Source organism: Peromyscus californicus, unplaced genomic scaffold, assembly GCF_007827085.1.
Source record: "Peromyscus californicus insignis strain IS unplaced genomic scaffold, ASM782708v3 Scaffold_4__1_contigs__length_199733344, whole genome shotgun sequence".
NCBI lineage: Eukaryota > Metazoa > Chordata > Mammalia > Rodentia > Cricetidae > Peromyscus > Peromyscus californicus.
In genome coordinates this window covers 1,426,005-1,433,143 of record NW_026294562.1, presented here as the reverse complement: position 1 = coordinate 1,433,143, position 7,139 = coordinate 1,426,005, and the positions used below count along the sequence as shown (strand labels likewise).

Here is a 7,139-nt window from a genome sequence, read left to right as displayed (position 1 = left end):
CCTTCAATCTTGCTGCCTAATCCAACCTCTTACTTGGTCCTGCTAACATCTTGTAGATGGTCTCTCTGACCATAACCTCTGCCCAGAGCTGCTTCTAGAATATCAGCACCATATGCCACCTTTGTGGCTTGAATGAGAGATGTTCCCCACAGTATTGGGCATTGGAATAATTGGTCCTCGGTTGGTGGTGCTGTTTGGGGAAGTCTGGGAGCTACGAACTTGATGAAGGAAGTACATCATCGGTGGCAGGCTTTAAGATTAAAAGCCTTGTGACAGTTTGCTATCTCTGCTCCATGCTTGCAGTTGAGAATGTGAGTGCTCAGCTTTGTGCTCTGCCACCATGCCTGCTTGCTGTCACACCTCCTTGTCATGATGGACTCTTAGGGGATTCATTAGTCCATAGGGGACTGCACACCCAAATAAACTCTTCCTTTTATAAGTTGACTTGGTCATGGTGTTTTTATCACAGCAACACAAAAGTAATTAATGTAACTCTCATCAGCCACATCTAATTCCTTCTCTTCCAGACTCTCACAGTGCTTAAGACCCTGAAGCTTGGGCTGGGAAGATAACTCAGTGGGTAAGAGCATTTGCTGTACAAACACAATGACCTGAGTTTGAATCTCCAGCACCTATGTAAAAAGTTGGGTGTGACTGCTCTCACATATCTGTAACCCCAGTGTTATTGGGGACAGAGACAGGACAATTACTAGGGCTTGTTAGCTACCAGCCTGGCTCCAGGATCAGTAAAAGACTCTGTCTAAAGGGAATAATGCAGAAGGTGATAGAATAGGACCCCCAACATCTTCCTTGGGCCTTGAGTGTGTGTACAGGTGTGTGTCCCCCCATAGGTATATGCACCACATGCATACAAACAAACAAACAAAATGCAGCTCAAGGGTCTGCTTGGTTTCCAGGCTGCCTGTACCATACCCAGTACCCTAGCTCCCTGTGTGTGTTCTCATTTCTTTGCCATTTGTGGTTAATTTACAAGTTACACATCTTCCTCATTCCCTATAAGGTTCAGGATGATGCTGTATAGAGGGCAGACTTAGATCTCAATACCACAGGTCCAAGTCGGAAGACCGAAGAAGCTGGGTTGTGACCTCAACAAAGGATAGCAGCAGCAGTGACAGCAGCAACAACAGAGCAGATGAACAAAACCCCAAGACAGAAAGGTAAGCAGGCACAAAGATAAGCTCTTCCCTTAGACTGTCTTATATCTGGGTCCTTCCTCCCTCCCTCCTACCTCTCACCAAAGTTGAGTAGGTCTTCACGTGTACTAACCTAATTAAGACCATCTCTCACAGCTGTGCTTAAAGGCTTGCCCATTAGTTAATTCTAGAGCCAGTCACGTTGTCAGTGATTATTAACATTACCCGTCCTCATTCCTAAGGTGGCCCACCACTGTGGTGTTTGTTAGATGTCCTCACCGTCTAGTCTTTCCTCTATACATTTGAGTATGTATAGATATCCAGGGTTTGGGTGTCCTTGACTTGTGTTCTAAAGACAAACACCACCAAAATGGTGGCGTTTGCAGCTTGAGCAACCTCTGGTCTGAAATTTACAAATCCCTGCTGCCCACTATCTTTGTTTCTACAATGTTCCTTTCCAGATTTGCTCTTCATACACATTTGATTTAATGTCTTAAGATTGTGTTATGAGTGGGGGTAATGAAGGGCGAGGGTCGAGGGAAAGAGAGCTTGGGGGAGCGGGAGATCCCAGCTGGATCAACAACAGAGAGGGAGAACAAGGAATAGGAGACCATGGTAAATGAAGACCACATGAGAATAGGAAGAAGCAAAGTGCTAGAGAGGCCCACAGAAACCCACAAAGATACCCACACAACAGACTGCTGGCAATGGTCGAGAGACAGCCCGAACTGACCTACTCTGGTGATAGGATGACCAAACACCCTAATTTTCATGCTAGAAATCCCATCCAATGACTGAGGGAAGCAGATGCAGAGATCCATGGCTAGGCCCCAGGTGGAGCTCTGGGAGTCCAATTAGCGAGAAAGAGGAGGGTCTATATGAGCGAGAATTGTTGAGATCAAGGTTGGATAAAGAACAGGGACAAATAGCCAAACGAATGGAAACACATGAACTATGAACAAATGGCTGAGGGGCCCCCAGGTGGATCAGGCCCTCTGAATGGGTGAGACAGTTGATTGGCTTGATCTGTTTGGGAGGCATCCAGGCAGTGGGACCGGGTCCTGTGCTCATTGCATGAGTTGGCTGTTTGAAACCTGGTGCTTATGCAGGGTCGCTTGGCTTGGCCTTGGAGGAGGGGACTGGACCTGCCTGGACTGAGTCTACCAGGTTGATCTCAGTCCTCGGGGGAGGCTTTGCCCAGGAGGAGGTGGGAATGGGGGTGGGTTGGGGGGAAGGGGAGGGGGCGGGAGGGGGGAGAACAAGGGAATCCGTGGCTGATATGTAGAACTGAATTGTATTGTAAAATAAAATAAAAAAAAAGATTGTGTTACGAACATTAAAGGAAGTCACAAAGGGGTTTTGTTGTCAGTTGTCTATGTGTGTAAGGAGGGCGGGGTTCATTTTCCCACTTCCAACTCCAGTGCTCTTCCAAGGATGCATCTGGATTGATTGCTGGCCCTGCCCAACTTCTACTTCCCAACATGTCAGAAAGTGACTGAACTGCTTGTGTTTGAGAGACATTACTCCTGCCCTGATGAAGTGATCAATAATAGTGAGGCGGCTGGAACCAGAGCTCTGGATCCCAGAATCCACTCAGTCCATATGTTCCCTCCTCCCTAACCAACAGCAGAGTCTCAGAATTTAATATACTTTCAAGTGAGTTTTAGTACGTGTGACATTTTTGGAGCCAAAAGCTAAGTTCAGAGGAATGTCAGTTTGGTGAAAGTCTCACAACTATGCTCTTGCTTCCTAGTGAGATCCTGACCTCAGAGGTAAGGCAGTTGTTACTTCCGAGTTAAGAATGCAAATTCCCTAATTTTCTTTTGAGACTACCATAGTTAATGAACTTGGATACAAGGAGAAGTCCCTTCAACTCTGAGAGGTCCTTCATACCTGAGCTAAATATGCTAATAAAAATTAGCCAGTATTTTTCCTATCAAAATGGATCAGGTTCCTACCTTGGCCCCAGAGTTTGGGCCACCCCATGGGAAGAAGCTAACATACTATCTCCCCCAAAAGTGTTAGATGTACCACAAATTGTTAAACAGTCTTATTAATAAAAAAAAATATGGAGCCAGATATTGGGGTGAAAACTGAAAGATCAGAGAGAGAAAACAAGCCAGCCACAAATTCTTACCACTAGGAAATCCTCAGCCCAAGAGAGCTACTTCCTGTATACTCACACCTATATACCTTTCTGCGCCCTGCCATCTCACTTCCTCTATCCATCCAGCTACATCACTTCCTCTTTCCGGCCAGCTCTATCACTTCCTGTCTGTCTGTACAGACCTCCAAACCTCTATGGTTAACTAGTGCTGGGATTAAAGGCGTGTGCCACCATGCCTGGCTCTGTTTCCAGTGTGGCCTTGAACTCAGAGATCCAGATGAATCTCTGCCTCCTGAATGCTAGGATTAAAGGCGTGTGCTACCACTGCCTGACCTCTATATTTAATATAGTGGCTGGCTTTATCCTCTGATCTCCAGGCAAGCTTTATTTTTTAGAGCACAAATAAAATATCACCATAGGGTTTCTGTTTATTTTCAACATGAGAAACTCATAAGTAAATTTACCCTTTAAAAGGATAACCCATTTAATGGCTCCAATTTAACTGAGAAAAAAATGATTCTTTTACATTTGCCTTGTTTCAGCTCTTTACTCAACGTCCCACTTGGTACACATGGGAAATTGTTCTCAATTGCATTGTCAAGTCTAGTGCATTGATTTTTGCTGTCTAGATAGAGACAGGAGCTGGAGCAAGACCTGGACTTAGAGGAAATGAGGGTCATGGTTGATTAGTAATGTCTAGGGAATAATTGGTGATATCTGCTAGGGAAAGGGCCTAGGAAAGACTGCTCCTTTGTATCAGCCTTGTGTTTACTTACCATGAGAATCATTCATGAACTTAGAAAACTCTTATTCCCTCTCCTTTTGGACAGCAGGGGGAAATGGTTTTGGCATTTCTGAGTTTCTATGGAAGGACTCTCTTAATATGTTAGGGAACCAAAGATGATAAGCAGCAATCAGAGAAATGCTAGTGCTGAAGTTGTTTCCAAGAGGAACTGGCTTCTCCTATTTACTGGAAGTTCTGGTGCCTGCCTTTTCAGTCTCTCAGACCTCAGCCTTTCATAGACGTTTGTTAAGGGAGTCTGTGGTTAGCATTGGTACAGCTGTTTCTCAAGAGGCTGCTTGTAATGGCATTGCCTAGGTTTTGTGTTAGAAGTGACCTCTCTGAGAACAGTGTAGTGTCTTCTGAATTGGAGGTTCTGGTATGGGGCCTGGGCATGTGTGTTTGTACACTCCCTTAGGCAGGACCAACAATGTAAGGCGTGGGACTCAGTGCAAATGAAAATTTGGAGTTCCTTGTTAATTATTTAGAATTTAAAACAGCAGCAGCAGAATATTAAATCAAGCTGAGGCTTCCATAATAGGAAGCCAGCCATGACTTCTAGTTGTTCTGGTGTGTGCTAATGTTTTAGAATCCTAAACTCATGTCCCAGCCCAAAATACAGAGATGGAATGATTCAGTTCATCAATCCAGTGGTGTTGAGAAAGTCAGACACCTGCCCAAACTCCCTTGTTATACAGCATCTTAGGCCCAGAATTTCCCACCCCACTCCACACTCCAGAGAGCGCCAATACTCATATACCAATTAAACGCTATCTAAAACCCACTTCTCTTCTACCTATTCCCAAGTTGGCAACATGGAAAACTTGTAGCTGTTTCCATGGAACCCTCCCGGTCCCTCTGATAGACTTACGGAGTTACCTAGCTAAATACTGAATTAAATGAGCCTGTAGTTCAGTAGGACTGCCTGAGTATTAACAAGCCATGAATATGTTGATGATCTGATCCTAAGTCTTCCCCACTGGGCTCTATGGTATTGTCTACCATTGCTGAGACCACTACAACACCATGCCCAGTGCTCAAAGAGGAAGTTGGAAGGTCAGGGCTCAGCCAGTACTTCCTTCAACTGATCTTGTAATGAAACTATCTCTGTGTGTGTGTTTGTGTATACAAGTGCACATCTGTGTGAGTCCTCATGCACATATTTTGTGGAGCCCAGAGAACAACCTTGGCTGTCATTCCTCATCAACTGTCAACCTTTTTTTTTTTTTTTTTTAGGGTCATTGAGTGACTGGGAGATTAAGGTAGGTAGGGTGGCTGGCTATCACACTTCACAAATTGTGTCTGGGATTACAAGGACACTCAACACACTTGTTTTCGTTTGCTTGGTTTTTCATTTGTTTTGTTTTATTTTCTTGTGCGAATGCTGGGGATGGAACTCAGGTCCTTGTACTTTCAAGGAATATTTGTTCACATTGTAAAGATGTGTCTCGCCTAAGGTGCCTTCTGATTGGTTTAATAAAGAGCTAAGTGGCCAATAGCTAAGCAGGACTTCTGGGTAGAGAGAGAAAACTTGAGATGAATCTAGGAACACACAGAATGGGATGGAGGTAAAAGCCCATGGTGGAATGTAGATTAATAAAAATCTGAGTTAATTTAAGTTATAAGAGCTAGTTGAAAACAAGCCTAAGCTAAAGGCCTAGTTTCATAATTAATAAGTCTCTGGGTCATTATTTGGAAGCTGACTGGTGGGACACAGAAAGACTCATTACACCAATGACTATTCAATAAAATGTTTTCCTACTCTGGCACTCTGAACATCTCACGAAATTTGTATGTTGCTCTTAGTGATGGGTAGATCTCAAAGATCTGCCCAGTGGAGGACAGTAGACAGTGTGGACCTCTCCACCCTTTTCCCAAGCCTCTGAATAAAGTGTTTTGAGTCAAAAAAAAGAAAGAAAAAAGAAAGAAAGAAATTTGTGTGTTGCAGGAGGAGACAGACAGCCTGCATGCACATCACAACATGACTGCTAGGTGTGGTTAGCTTCATTTTATCAAGAGGATGGGAAGAGGAAGATACAAAAAGTGAGTTCAAATCAGTTAAAGGAAAAAGAAAGAAGGTGGAGAGAAAAGAGAGACAGAGAGAGCTATGATCTTTCTCACTGGTTCTCAGAATGTAGGGTCTGGTCCTTGTTGGCCACTAGTCACATACTACAGTTTATGCCAATCACCAGTACTCTAGCTAAGTCCTGTGACTTTCAGCTTCATGGGAAGGGTTGAGCTGCTTCCTTCAACATTTCACTGACTGGTGATAGGGCACAGATAGTTTCCAAAAGACTTAGGAGAGGTACGTAGAAGGGCTACTGGCAGAGGTCCTAGGTCTTAAAAAAGAAGGCCAGGCAGAGCAGAGTTGGAAGGCCCCTCTTCATAAGAGACTAATGTCAGTGCCTAGGTGATGGGTCGGGGTGCCATTGCCTTGAGGTGAGGTGGGAGATGTCAGCAGGGCTTCCTTCACGGTAATGTTCTAGCACAATGACTCAAAACTCCTTATGCTCCCTCCCTTTCCCAGTGGGCGACGGGTTACTTTAGAGATCTGTCCAGCAGCTCCCCTCTTCTTTAGCTTCACTGAGATTTTGAGACAGCACTTACTGTGTTCTGAAGAGGCATACTCTCCACATTAACAGTGACAACATAGGCCAACAAGTTGGTTCAGCCAGAAAAGTAACTTGCTTCCAAGTGTGATGACCTGATCTTGACCCCCAGGACCCAAATGATGACCTCCACAGGAATGCATACCTCCCTCCAATCAACCAATCAGTTTATCAATCAATAAATGTAAAAAAAAAAGTGACCCAGCATTACATAGTCATGTTTGACTGGGGGCTTGCAGTTCATCAACTCATTATTCATGAGGTTTTTGCTTTTAAGATATACGGGCTACAGCAAGTTGTTGCTGTTTATACAATTCGGGTTTCTAACGTTCAGTCTTTTTAATTTGCACAAAAATGCTGAAACATATCACAGGCTGCTAAGATTGCTTAGATCCAGCCAGAAGAGGGGCATTTTTTACCCTGAGGGCGTGGAAGTATGACTGAATTAGCCACACTTGGGAAATTATTCAGAACCGTCTTCATAAGTC

The 7,139-nt window shown here is 44.2% G+C and overlaps 1 long non-coding RNA gene across 1 annotated transcript; it reads left to right on the top strand.

Moving 5' to 3' along the window:
- Nucleotides 1–521: 521 nt before the first annotated feature.
- LOC128125629 (uncharacterized) lies at nt 522–5,380 on the top strand. The gene is made up of 3 exons (XR_008223205.1): nt 522–580; nt 1,022–1,178; nt 5,279–5,380. It is a non-coding gene; the product is annotated as an uncharacterized LOC128125629 (long non-coding RNA).
- Nucleotides 5,381–7,139: the final 1,759 nt, after the last annotated feature.